The sequence below is a fragment of the Aedes aegypti genome, unplaced genomic scaffold (assembly GCF_002204515.2).
Source record: "Aedes aegypti strain LVP_AGWG unplaced genomic scaffold, AaegL5.0 Primary Assembly AGWG_AaegL5_hic_scaff_929_PBJ_arrow, whole genome shotgun sequence".
Classification (NCBI taxonomy): Eukaryota; Metazoa; Arthropoda; class Insecta; order Diptera; family Culicidae; genus Aedes; species Aedes aegypti.
Window position 1 is genome coordinate 3,417 of NW_018736633.1, and position 15,195 is coordinate 18,611.

Below are 15,195 nucleotides of genomic sequence, written 5' to 3' on the forward strand. Positions count from 1 at the left end.
ATATACTCAATTTTGGGTTGATTTAACGCAAAATTGAGTTCTTTCGACCCAAACATAAGAAAAGTTGCATTTACCCAAATTTGACTTATTGGGCCAAAGTACCCCCATTGGGTAGATGCAGCTTTCTCTATTTTTGACAACATTCGTGTGGGAGAAAGAGAAAACCTAGAGATTTTGGGTTGAAACTATAATCGATATACTTACACAGCAAAAAAAGTTGTTGAATATTACATCGAAACTGCTGCAACCAAGTCATTCCCTCGGTTGTGTGATATTACACAGCCCGACGTACTCGCGGGCTATTGGTGTAATGAAAGCGACCGATGTAATTTTCCCGATGTAATATATTCGATGTACAAAATACGATGTAATCGATGCGGTGTAATATGAAAACTATGTAATCTTAGCGATCCCGAATCCCCCGTGCGAAATAAAGCGATCCCAAATTCTGCTCAATGGTTGATTAAATTGCTTTTTAATCTTTTTTCGCTTTTTAATAATGTTTATGATGTTAAATCGGGTTCAAAATTTTTGGAATCGATTAAAGCAATTTAATCAACCATTGAAGGGAATTTGATGGTAGTAAGATAAGATATGTTTCAAACAAAAAAATAAGTTTACATTATTTATTCTATTTTTATTGAATTAAAAACGTTTAAATAATGCAGTATAACGACTGGAGCGCTTCAGGTGATAGTCCGAGAACCCGCAGTGGACAGAGATTAAATTCAAGCCTGCAGGCTCTTCAGGTAGAGATTAGTTTCCTTCAGCCAACAGTGAAATAAATCGCAGAGCTCGTTCAACTTTTTCGTGCCGATCTAAAAAAAAACAAAATAATATATTATTGAATTGTACATATACATATATAAAATTAAATATACTACAATAGATCGATATATAATAAACATTCGAGGTAGTTGTTTAAACGGAAGTTCTATTCGAATGTTTTACGGAAATATGAGTTTTCAAAGTTTTTTCTTTGCTTTGGGGGACTCTTAGATGCAAAGATTCAACAAACCCTCTGGCAAATTTAAAAATTCTCCTGGTGTTTTGGAAATTCTTGAATTTCGTCGTCTACTTGCAGGTATTTCGCAAGGGATTTATCTTTTGGGCATTTGGTTGAAATCTGTTCCAGGTTATTTTTTTCTTGAAAAACACTTCGGGAACTCTACTACATTTCTCTTCCTTCTTCTCCTGAAATTCTAAATCTAAAAATAATTTTAATATTCTCAAAGACTCTCAAAAATTCCTAGAAATCTTTAGTTTTCACCGTAAATGTATAACAACTTTTAATATTTTAAAAAGACGCAAATGTTAATCTAGAAATATTCAGTCTTCTCGCATGATTCGTAAAAGCTTTGAAATTAATGTTTGGTTTTCTACGACAGTTTTTTTAAATCTGCAGTCTTCATTAACTATTTTAAATGTTCTAAATTCATTTGATAAGTATAAAGATACTGGTGTTAAGGAGTTGTTTTTTTATATTTATCATAAAGATCCTCGTGAATTTCCCAAAGGAATACCTTATAGCTTTTATCGGGAGATTGTGCTTTTTCCATGAGCTTCTTATAAAATTACATGATGGTTTTTCCTGACATTATAGAATTCCTTCAATATTTTCCACAAAACTTGCTTTTGACTTTTTCCCTCAATTCTTTCAGAAACTTTTCTAGATGTTCCACGAGTTTCTCATATATTTTTAATGTACTTTTATCAAATTGAATTTATATGAATATTAATTTATGAAACATTTCTGTTATTCATCCAATGTTTTTCTGGATTTAATTATGTAATTCGAACCTAAAGTTACTTTTAGAGTTGTTCTTCTAGAATTTATCTAAATTTTTTTAATGAAATTGTTCCACCTAGAATAAATAAAGTAGGGAAAGTGTACCAGTTATGACCATAGTTTTTCCCTATTTGGCCATATGTGAAATTTCGATGACTTTCGCATTTTTAATCTTTTTGAATGTTTTAACACCAAGATATATCTTATATCTTACTGCTAAAACACACAAAACTTTTCAAAATGTGGAGACATTCAAGTTATCACGTATAGCGAAATAGGGAACCACTATGGCCATAACTGGTACACCTACTCTATTTAGGATTTTTTTGTTTTCTCCATAATAGAATAGAGGAGTTTTTTTTCAATCCTGTCAAGCGTTCCTTTTGGAACCCATCCATGTGTTTGTTTCCTTTTCAGGTTGTATAGCGATTTAAAAATCACAGGTTTTCGTAGCTTGATCGAAAAAACAAATTTTTCTAAGTATAGCACAATTTCATTGCTTTTCAATATCTTAATTATCACTTTATAAATGATTATAGTTTATAAACTAACTCATGACTAAAACCAAGATCAGTTCAGCATCCTACAAAGTTTTTTAAGGATACAAAAACTATATGACAATTTATAGATATTAGAAATACGAATCCTTCAGAATATTTTATTTATAAATCTATATTCTTGAACATCCAGAAATAATGTTTTACGATTTCTCCAATAACACAATTTACTTTGAGGAGAGGAGAGTGTAGTCTGAAAAATATAAAAAATATGACCGCGTGGATTATGGACGGACAACTTATAATCTGCCACGAATATTACAAAACACAGATACTGGTGACTTACTGACCCAGGAATATGAATCAGCGAAATTAGAACTTTCCTCCAATTTCTCCTGTAATTACTTGAGAAGCTCCTTGTTAAATTTGTTCTAGAGATCTTGATGATTTTTCTTCAAGGAACTAATGAGACATGCTTTCTTTAATTATTCCGAAAGCATCTTCAAGATTTGTTTTTGGAATTTTTCAAGAATACCTTTAGGATTTCTTCTAAGAGTTCCTTATGAATTGCTTAAAAAGATTTTTTTGAATTTACTCAGAATTTGAGGATTTTTTCAGGGATTCCCCAGGATTTTTACAAAGATTTTATTTTAATTTTTATTTTTTTTTATTTTTCCACAGGCTTCAGATTTTTTCTGGAGCTCGATGTAAAATTGCTTTCGAACTTGATCAAGATATTATATTTAATTTCTTTCTTTATCTTTATTTGAGTGGCTTTTCGCCCTTGGCGAGTTCGCCAAAAGGTTTTCGTTTATTAATTCTTCTCAAATTCCCAGCAATTCTTTCAGGAGTTCCTCTTGAAATTTTCCCTAGTAATTCCTTTTGGATTTTTTTTTTCACAATTCAATTAAGGATTTTTTTGAATACCTCCAGGAATCCATTCATAGTTTTTTTTTTTAATTCAAGATATAAGAAATTGTTTGAATAGGTTTTTCATACAATACCCTGCAAGTTTTTTTTATTTCTTCCAGGAGCAAGTCCATTACATATTTTGTATGAAAATTTTCTTGAAGTCTAATTGTTAATACCTTATGAAATTGGTTTTGGAGAATACGAACTAAAACTACTCATTATCAAATATTTTCAGAAATCCCAGAATATAATTCAGAAAATAAATATAATTCATGCTTTCAAAAAACGACCACACTGGACCCACATAAAAGAAGGAGAAACCAAACAAAGATATTTTTTTATAAACATTTCTCAGATAATCCAACTAGACGTTTCTGTAAAGATATTTCCTAGAGCTTTTTTAAATTCCTCTTGACATAACGATAAGTATTACAATATGTTTTTGCATGATCTTTTCTTATTTCACCATCGGGTATTTGACCTAAGATTCGTTCAGATATTACCTCGAAAATTTCTTCAGGAGATCATTCAATGTTTTTATTTACAGAGCTCCCAAGCAAATCCTTCAAAATTTTCGTTCAAGATACCTTTGGGAATTAAGATCCTTCTTTAGAGCAGTGATGATGTGCTATAGCCATGCTGAAGGTAACTGGGTTTGATTCCCGGTTGGTCCAGAATCTATTCTTAACGGTAATTTTTTTTACTTTCTAGGGTATCTTCGTACCTGTTATGAAACTTTGGAAAATAAAGCTCTTAATAATAAACTTTGGAAGTACTCTTAGAGCGCTAAGCTGAGAAGCAAACTCTGTACCGTAGGGATGTTATGTCAAGAAGAAATCCTTTAAGAATCAAACCTGGTGCTTAGGAATAATTCCAGAAATCCTACAACAGGAATTTCTTCAGGAAGCCTTCCATGAACTATTTCAAAAAATTCTCAAGAAAATCACAAGCCCTTCAGGAACTCATCCGTTGATTTTCCTAAGATTTCTTCCAAGATTTTTTGAAATAATTCTTCTACAAATACGATTTCTTAGAATTTCCTTTACAATTTTCGTTATGGTTTTCTTTAAGATTTTAACCAAGAATTTCTCTAAAAATACCTTCAGATTATGTTTCACATAATTTATCCAGGAATTGTTCCAAAAATGTCTCAGATATTTCTGAAGGAAATCCTAATTTAATATCTGTTGAAACTTCTGAAGAATTCCTAATGAACTCCTGCAAGAACCTCATAAAGAAATCCTGGATTCTTGAGGAAGTTTGGAGGATTTTCGAGAGCTTTCTAAGATAATTATTGAAAATAATCAATCAAATATCTGGATTTAATGTATCCAACTGGATTGTCTGAAGGAACTCCTTGAAAAATATCGGACGGAATACCTGAAGAATTATTAACAATTTCTGTATTGTTTGCTGGCATAAAGTCTTTTGAAGAATCCATGGGAGCTTTACTAATCAATACACATTTGAAAGTACCCGGGAGTAATTTCTTCATGAAATGCTGAAGAAATTCCTAGAGAAATATCTGAAGGAACTTCATGCGGAATTCTTGGGCCGCAAAATGGTGAGTCGACAATCAGGAAGGAGCGTCCAACACAGCTCTGGTCCTCACAAGTTCCTACCTCGCGCTTCCACGGGTCAAATGATGACAAAGACCGCCAGCTAAGGGTTGCGTACTTAGCTGGTAGTGCAGCCTGGGCACTGTTGTCCTTCTGAATCAGCTAGAGTGAGGAGGTGCGTTTTGAGCGTCTGTACACCAGGAGGTGCGGCTCAAACAGCGTCTGTTCTGGTATCCAGCGGCTGAGTACGAAACGCTGTATCACGTCAGCTACACCTAAGATGGCAGTCCCATCAACATGATGTAGGTAGCGCGACCCCGGTAAGGTAGCATACCGAAGTCATTATCCACCACGAAAATGGAGAAAGAAGAAGAAACGAACGTTATTTTTGGCAACCGACCTGGCAACGAAATAAGGACTATGATTGGAAACTCGGTACCTGGAACGTCAGGACCTTAAATGAACCTGGACGAGTGAGCCTTTTGGCTCGTGAATTGCGAAAAGTTGGCGTGTGCGTGGCTGCTATTCAGGAAGTGCGTTGGCTAAGATCTGGAGAACGTGAATTCAGAGCGGTAGACCCCGTCGCTAACACCGCTTTCAAATACAACATCTACCACAGCGATGGCGAAAGCTAATGGGGATTTTGACGGTTCGATTGGCGGCTTACCGCCTACTCGCATTTCTACCTTTCAACAATAATTATTTAACACAAAACTAATATCAGATGGGCCGCCATTCTGTGGAGTGGTGTGGCCCCTTCCTTTCCTTGTTTTCTTATCTTTCCAGAACAACCGAAATGAAGAAGGAAACCTCCAAGCCATTGTGGAGAACATTTTGATTTTTTGATTACATTTTGATTACATGGATAATAATAACTACTTACACCCTGACAGAACTGCCTATCTCAAAAATAGGTAGAAGGGCGGGACGATGGTGCGAGCCTACCCACTCTGTCATCGGTGTGCCATTAAAGTAAATCCAATACAAGAATGCAGTGCAGAACCTCATAACGCCTTTTTCGGTAAACGTGGGGTTTATAGGGATGTTTGTGTAAACAACGCAGATTGGCCATGGCTAGGGGGTGCGTTGATATTAGCAGATTAGCAGATTAGCAGAAATGCTGAAGAAATTCCTAGAGAAATATCTGAAGGAACTTCATGCGGAATTCTTGGTATAATGTTGTATAATCCTGTATAATGTTGAAGAACTTCTGGAAGAGTTCCTAATAGGTTTCGTAGAATAATCCCTCGAGAATTTTTGAAGCAACTCGTGGAAGAAACTGTAAATGAATGTTTAACGAAATGATTACGAAATGGCGGTATTATTATACGCAATTAGGGTTGTTATGTATATTATTATAATTTTTATTATTAGGAGAATTCTAAGCTCAGGCTGATTCAACTGCAATGAAATATCCAAAAGAATTTCTAAAAAAATCCGATTTTTGATAGAATACCTGCATAAATCTTTGGAATATTACCTAGTCTCTTAAAAAAACTTTACACAAAATCGAACTCTTTTGTGTTATTTTCACACATTCTGAAATTCTGCTTATTTTTTTTCGAACTTCACGACGCACAGAGGTCGTTTTTGACAGTCATCAACTCATTTTTTTATATAACCGATCTGAGTGTAGAGCATCAACTAAGAAGCAGTAAGAATATCTGGAAAAATAACTAGAGGATGATCCCTAGAAAAGTGTTTAGAAGTAATCACTGTGAAAGTTTCTAAATTAAGCGTTGGAATGTTAAATAATTCTAGGAGCAATTTTTTTCTAAGCAATTCTTAAGAAAATGGAAACAAACAGAAATAGAATATGAAAACGAATTCCTGGGACAAATGGTGGAGAACGCCAAGCTGAGGGTTATGGGTTTGAATCCCACCAATCGAGGATGTTTACGTAAACGAAATTTTCTCGACTCACCAAATGGTAATCTTACAAAGGAAGCTTTGAGTTATTAACTGTCTGTGGAAGTGATCATAGGAACACTAATCTGAGAAGCAAGTTCTGTCTTTGTCGGTACGTACACACTTAAATTATTTTACGGATTCCTGTAAAATCTCAACAGCTGAACAGTTCGGTGAAATAAATTAACGGAGTACGGTAAATTTTTACAGTATTCCGTGAAAAATCACCGGAATCCGTAAAACTTCGACGGAACTACGGTGTTTTATTTCACCGAACTGTTCAGCTGTTGAGATTACGGTGAAATTCACCGTAAGAGCTTAGTGTGTAGCGTCAGAAAAAAGTAGACCTTTTTTCTATAACATTTCAAGAATAATATCAGTAATAACAAACCGTCAAACATTTCCAGAATTACTCAGTTTTAGCAGAATTTTGAGAAGTTTCAAAACATGCCTCAGCGTTCTCTAATAATTCATACCTTATTTTTATTTCTTTTAACATCTCACATTTTTGGAATTCATCCACTTTAGCCAATAATTTCTAACAACTTTAAAATGTTCATGGCCGATTCAAATATTTCAATAATCACTCAATAACAACATCAATAATCAATGTTGTCAAAAATTTCAAACATTTTTTTTATATTTCTAAAGTATTTGTTCTACTAACTATGTTTGAATATTCCGAAGAGATGTAAATATTTGTTCTTCTAGATATTTTGGACCAAGAAATGATAAAAACTCAACAATCAGTTTATTTTTTCCTAAAATTCAAAAATTTTTAAAACTTAATAAAAAATCGTCAAACATTCTTAGAAACAATTCCTTCAGTAATTACTAAGAATATATGTTTTTCATAGTAACTCTACACTGCCAGTAACTGCATATTTGTCACATTCGACATTTTCGTCAATTTGGAGTTAATATCGTGGAGAGGCATCAAATAATAAAGACTTTCGATCAACTTACAGAAATCTGTGAGATTGTTCTAGAAAATTCGAAAAATATACCAAGTTGTATTGTCACAATGTAAATTGTAACCGCATAACAGTCACATTGAGATTATTGATGAGTCTCGTAATGTAATAGCAATGAAACTTCTATCAGTACCCGTAACGCGGATAGATCAACTTTTCGTGATGCGTTACGGGGTAAGATCTACCAATTTGAACCCTAGTCTCATCTTGTTTGTCGAGCTAGGTTAATATGTTCTGATAATTCAAGGATTCACGGTACAAAGTCCTTGTTACTGGCAACAGTTTCTGAAATTGAATCTGTTTTATCTAGCAGATGGCAGGGATAAGTAGGGGAAAGTGGGCAGTTTGGCCACCTTATGGTGAAGATGAATCGAAGCCAAACCTCAAATTTTCAAAAGCACGAATCTGGAGAACCGAATACCCATTTGAGCTGAAAGCTTAATCGATTGGTCACACCCAGCTAGTGACCAATCGATTAAGTTTTCAGTTTAAACGGATGTTTGGTTCTCCAGATTCGTGCTCTTGAAAATTTGAGGTTTGGCTTCGATTCATCTTCACCTTAAGTCGATAAAAGTGCTGGAAATATTATGAGTTTTTAGAATATTTGCATGATTTTCTACAATTTTTAGATTAATACACTAGATCCACATGCTTCCTTTGTCTTATGAAGTTCACGGATAAATGATTGATTTTTCAAAATTTGTCATTTTTCGAGTCGATTTTTTACTGATGGGGTGATATGAGCACCCAATTTTTGATTGCAAAATAATCTCATATAATCTAAAAATTCAATTATTTTATTACTACACTTGAAAGTTTTAGTATTTATAAACACTCCGTGCAAGAAAATATATTTTTAAGAACATTCTAACAGTCGAACATCATCATTCTGAAATGATGAAATTTCAAAGAGCCATTCGGGGCAATATGGGCAGTTTTTTCTAACATCATTTATTATTTTTTCTTTGAGTTTTGAACACTAACTTATAACATGCCTAATGCTTTATTTCCTCATCAGCTTTGGGGTTGCATGTTATTTCAGATGAAATTTCAAGAATTTATGCAGTTTTCAAGGGGTGCTCATTCCACCCCATTGGCCAAACCACCCCGACTACCCCTAATGGCCGAGAGACGAACCAGCCAAGGGCTGAAAGTCTCTTTAATAAAAAAAAATCATTCATTCCCTAATGGCCGTAATAGTCTATACGGACCGCTTGAACACCATCGGAAAGGATATGAAGGGTTGAGGTAGGGTATAGGGAATTGTAGAAGACTTGACAATCTAATGCGATTAATGCTGCAAAATGTAAATGTGATGAAAGCAATTTGATTTGAGTTTTGAAGTTTGATTTGACTTATCAAAATTCCAAATAGACCGACCATTGTACAAGTAAGAAAGAAAAAGCTGGTCTTCTAGAAATTTTATAAACAACAAAATAATAACAATACGAGAGGGCTGCTGATGGCACGATGCGATGCCTTTGGAGCTTTTGATAATGATTGAACATTACTATAAAGAACGCAATTCACTCGATAGTGACAAATTTACAAACTTTAACTGTTTTTATCATATACAGATATACAATGACATTTCAGTTCACTGATTGACGATGCTGATTTAAATAAAAATATTTGATATTATTAGTTCATTTGTTTGTGTAATGAAGGAGTTATTATTGAAAAAGTTTTACTTACTCTTGATGATAATACTTCCCCGACCAGAATTATTCTATTTTGAGCACCCTTTTCGAAGCTATTCTATCCAGGTATCCATTTACTGCTTACAATCCTGAAATTATTCTTATTGTGCATGCTCATGCATTATATTAGTAAAGACCATAATCATGCAACATATAAGAAGGTGAGAAAGAGAGAATATAGAAACAGTGATTAGTAATGAGTTAATTATGTAGTTTTGTAATAAGTTTTGGTGTAATGTAATTTTGTAACAATTGAACAGTACTAACAGATGCTATTGATCTCCCTTTGCTCCTATCCGCAATCCGGTGCACGCGCCCTGTTGGGTTTCGAAAACCTCGTAGAAGAACAAACCGTCAATGGCAATGGCGTCCCAATTACTACCCCACATTGCACATTCAAGGGTCTGACTGTGCTCCTAACCCACCCTCAGTTTGTAATCTTTTCGTCAGCTTGAAATTATATTTTCCCGAAGTGAAAGTAATTTTGACAAGTGATAGCCGTACTATGCAGTAGTTTAAACAGGATCTTTAGGTCAGAAGATAAAATCCGAATTTTATAATAAAAAGGTTGCCATTGCTTTGAAATTCACCCAACATCTAATCAAAACTACTAACAACAGCGACCAATTATAAAAACTCATCGCTCCCTGGAATGTATACTCCCAAGCCCAGGGTGCACGTGTATCGCTACGACTTATTGGGCCCAATCTATCAATCAATCAATCAATCCTTTAGGTACTTGAACTAAAAAGAATTTTTCAAATATTGCCGTTAATGCCGTTGAGGTAATCTTTCGCGGAATACTCCTCGATCAAAAACAAGTGTGATAAGTCCCCACACGCTGTCCAACACGAAGAGTTATAATCTTAGGCATTAAGAGCAATTTATCTACATTTATACATAGTTACCCGTTTCACCGTAGTCGCCAGTAGAGCGTTCCCGCTTTTGAAGCTCTACACCGTTGCAATGTACCTTGCGGCTGATCTGGTACATCGGTTACATGTCGTGTAAGTTGGTGAATGCAGGAGTTGAGGATTTTTCCACCCGGCAGCAGGATGAATTGGCTATCTCCAGTACCATTCGAAGTATGCTCACGGCACCGAAGAAACGACACTCCATTCCAAGCGGAGGCTGGGCAAATCTGGCGGAAAAAAACCTGGATCCTCTTCGCAACATCAATAGGGGTCAATGGGACCACCGGGAACGAACTGTTAATGGTGATTGCCTCAGCGATCCTCTTTCCGGATTGCAAGGATCATCATCACGATAACGGCTCTCGTACCATCGCATACTTATCACCTCGGTAGGACTCTCCTGTTACGGCCAGAAATTGCAAATTTTCTTGGGGGGTTTGTTCCACTTGAATTCGAAACATTATTGTTTTGCCACATCAATTGCACAGCTATTGAACTCGTCGGATGTAAAAGCATTTCTTTTCACTATACTTTAAGAGTTTTCCCGGAGTTTTAGCAACGAAAAATCGCGTAAGAATAAATCGCGATCGCGAACTTCTGCCACGCCGGCCATCTTTATCCACCGACCAAAACAAACTATGGGCAGTGTTGCGAGATGTATCATTGCATCAGTGTTGAATGCAAAATGACATCGAAATTGTGTAATATCACTCAAGTAGATTGGAACGACTTGGTTGCAGCTGTTTCGATGTAATATTGGATTAGTTGTAATGTGAATATTTCACAATTTCAATGTGATGAAAAATGGTAATGTTGATTCTGTGTAATATCAAGGCGATGTAATATAACATCGAAAAGATGCTATATTGCATATGAATTTCGCGGTTGCATCGGAATTGTTATACATCGACATGAATTACATCGATGCGGATTACATTATTTTTTGCTGTGTAATTTTGGGTAAAGTAAACTCAAAAATTAGGTAAAAATATTTCTCCGTGTATGGTTTCCGTTTGTTTACCACACTGAACGAAAACTCCCGCCATGAATTGAATGATTATTGCTTCATCCAAGCCCCATACCTATTTTCAGACACAATCAAGATGATTTTCATCTTCGTGGAAATCATCTGTTTACAAATCATACCGAATGAAAATCATCCAGTCTTGGAAGGATTTTTATCCTCGAAGCAGATGCGTCTGATTGAATGATTATCATACACACATGTAAACGACCCCAATTCCGTAATATTTCTTAATTCAAAAGAATTCAAATAAAAAACTAATAACTACGGTACGTTGTTGGTTTATGTACATTAATGTTTATTTACACAAAGGTAACAATTTCCAGCTTTCAGGAACAGATGGCTATATGTAGCGAACATGATGTTTGATGTGGCTCCTTGCAAATAAATTTGTTTCACAGCTTTGCTCCATCGAACCAAAACACTTGGATGTCAGCTATTGTAGTTGGTAGGTACCTTAAGGAATTTTAAATTAAATGCTACAAATAAGGATAATATTAGATTCAAAGTGTAATTACCTGTAAAATCCAAGCAGAAATGTTAGGCGTTCCACGTTGCCGCCGCCATATTTACGTTTGGATTTGTCAGAATGATTTGATATTTATGACCATTCTCTTTTCGTTCGATATTTCAGACAATATTTGAATGATTTTCGGTATGGGACATAGTAGGTATTAGAATCTGTCATAAGCTGCATGTTATTCATTCATGTTATCATAATTCAATTATCTGCCTTTTGTCATTAGAATATGATCTGAGATTCATAACTGAATTGGATGATTTTTGTTCAATATACTGTGGATGCATCATATTCTTTCAATGTCATTCAAAATGAGGAATATGAAGTTTTGTAAGCGTTTGAATTACAAATCATTCAATCTAGGACCGGAGTTTTCGTTCAGTGCAGCTTTGAAAGTTTCTGGCGGGCCGATTAATTTACGTTTCTTCTAGCGCCACATTTGGAAGGAGCATATTCAACAATGGCGCTGGTGGCAATGCAACAACGTTTTTAATGTTCGCATGTAAAATTTAAATCAGTAGGCGGGGAAGATATTTTTCATATACGTTACTTATAATACATGTAAACCGGGTAGAAACATGCGCTGAAAGAGACGGGGAAGTCATCGGCAACAAAAATGTGACCAGCGCCATTCAGATATCATGCTAGTTTTTTGAACAACAACAAAGAGCGGCCCGCCAGAAAACGTCATTCGAACGTCTCGTAAAATGGCTTATGGTGTGTTAGTGAGAGTATATGTTTCGGCGTTTCTTTCGGAATCGTCTTATCGTTGATTCATAACTGTGGTACGGGTTTCAATGCCCCACAGTTATGAATCAACGATTCTATGAATATGGATAACATTTTATTTTATGCGGACGAATAAAATATGCCAGAAGATGTTATGATTGATTGCAAGGCTGTACAGATTTATGGTTTACGTAGATAAAATGTATTCTGCGTAATTGCAACTCTATTTGATGAGATATTCTCCGTTCAAGCCAAGTTTGATCCATATGTGTGTGCTATCCAAAACTGTGGGATGACTGTAAGTTTATTTCGAAGAAAATCGAATAAATACGTAAAGTATATAGGACGTTGCATACCTCTAGGCGTCTAATGCTATATAGGAATTTCTGGCATTGATTATAAAAATGGCTGGCGCGGTAAATGGTTGGGCATGGCGTACCATTGGTACCTCGCGTACCTGCAGGAATAAAATAGACCCCTTTGTGCGGTCCCTAGCCTCTTGCCCAGCAACTCCTATCCTACCTCCTCGTGGTACTGGCCGGGGTACGAGTAACCTTGGGGAAGGTCGGATAACCAAACCCCGGTGGGAACTTTGGTCGTATGCTGACAGGGAAGGGGGGGTTTGCTTTTGCTTTTGCAAACCTGGAGCGTCTGTACTCCATGTTAGGAGCGGCTCACAACAGCGTCTGTTCCCCATGTCAGGGGCGGCTGATCATCGTCCGAGTGCCAAAGAAGGACTCTAAGCTAAACTGCGCACTATGGCCCTCCGAACATTTAGGGGGAATGGTCCTCCGGAAATCTAGGGGGTTGGTGTCAGGCCCTGCAAGCCAACCGTAAAAACACATCAGCACAGGAACGTCAACGAGAGAATACGGACCGGAACAATCGGCAAAGACCACAGCGACGAAAATGGACTAGCGATTGGAAACTCGGTACGTGGAACTGCAAATCTCTCAACTTCATTGGAAGTACTCGCATACTCTCCGATGTACTGAAGACCCGCGGTTTCGACATCGTAGCGCTGCAGGAGGTGTGCTGGACAGGAGCATTGGTGCGAACGTTTAGAGGTAATCATACCATCTACCAGAGCTGCGGCAACACACGTGAGCTGGGAACAGCTTTCATAGTGATGGGTGTTATGCAAAGGCGCGTGATCGGGTGATGGCCGATCAATGAACGAATGTGCAAGTTAAGAATCAAAGGCCGATTCTTCAACTTCGGCATAATCAACGTGCATAGCCCACACTCCGGAAGCACTGATGATGACAAGGACGCATTTTACGCGCAGCTCGAACGCGAGTACGACCACTGCCCAAGCCACGACGTCAAGATCATCATAGGAGATTTGAACGCTCAGGTTGGCCAGGAGGAGGAGTTCAGACCGACGATTGGAAAGTTCAGCGCCCACCGGCTGACGAACGAGAACGGCCTACGACTGATAGATTTTGCCGCCTCCAAGAATATGGCCATTCGTAGCACCTATTTCCAGCACAGCCTCTCGTATCCTCGAGATCACCTCAGCAGACAGAATCGCAAATCGAGCACGTTTTGATCAATGGACGGCACTTCTCCGACATAACCGACTTCAGAATCTATCGTGGCGCTAACATTGACTCCGACCACTACCTGGTGATGGTGAAACTATGCCCAAAACTATCCGTCATCAATGATGTACGGTACCGACGCCCGCCCCGGTACAATCTCGAGCGGCTGAAACAACCGGATGTCGCCAATGCGTACGCGCAGCATCTTGAGGCAGCGTTGCCGGATGAGGGCGAGCTCGATAGGGCCCCTCTTGAGGACTGCTGGAGGACAGCCAAAGCAGCCATTAACGACGCTGCCGAAAGCATGGTCGGATATGTGGAACGGAGCTCAAGAAACGATTGGTTCGACGAGGAGTGCCAGGAGGTTTTAGAGGAGAAGAATGCAGCGCGGGCTGCAATGCTGCAGCATGGTACGCGGCAAAACGTGGAACGATACAGACTGAAGTGGAAACAGCAAACCCGCCTATTCCGGGACAAAAAGCGCCGCCTGGAAGAGGTGGAATGCAAAAAGATGGAGTTGCTGTACCGTTCTCAAGAAACGCGGAAGTTCTATCAGAAGCTCAACACATCCCGCAAAGGCTTCGTGCCGCGAGCTGAGATGTGCCGGGATAAGGATGGGAGCATCTTGACGGACGGACGCGAGGTGATCGAAAGGTGGAAGCAGCACTGCGATGAACACCTGAATGGCGCAGAGAACACAGGCACAGAAGGTCAGGACATCGAAGGCGATGGCTACGTCAGCACAGCGGACAGCGGAAACCAACCAGCTCCCACGATGGGGGAAGTTAAGGATGCCATTCAACAGCTCAAGAACAACAAGGCCGCTGGCAAGGATGGTATCGGAGCCGAACTCATCAAGATGGGCCCGGACAGGTTGGCCGCTTGTCTGCATCGGCTGATAGTCAGAATCTGGGAAACGGAACAGCTACCGGAGGAGTGGAAGCAAGGCGTTATATGCCCTATCTACAAAAAGGGCGACAAACTGGAGTGTGAAAATTATCGTGCAATCACCGCCTACAAAGTGCTATCCCAGATTCTCTTCCGTCGTCTATCACCTATAGCAAACGAGTTCGTGGGAAGTTATCAAGCAGGTTTCATCGACGGCCGCTCGACAACGAACCAGAT

The 15,195-nt window shown here is 37.8% G+C and overlaps 1 long non-coding RNA gene across 1 annotated transcript; it reads right to left on the reverse strand.

Moving 5' to 3' along the window:
- Nucleotides 1-593: 593 nt before the first annotated feature.
- Nucleotides 594-11,002, reverse strand: LOC110681447. The gene is made up of 2 exons (XR_002503203.1): nucleotides 10,248-11,002; nucleotides 594-818 (listed from the first exon to the last, which is right to left on the reverse strand). It is a non-coding gene; the product is annotated as an uncharacterized LOC110681447 (long non-coding RNA).
- Nucleotides 11,003-15,195: the final 4,193 nt, after the last annotated feature.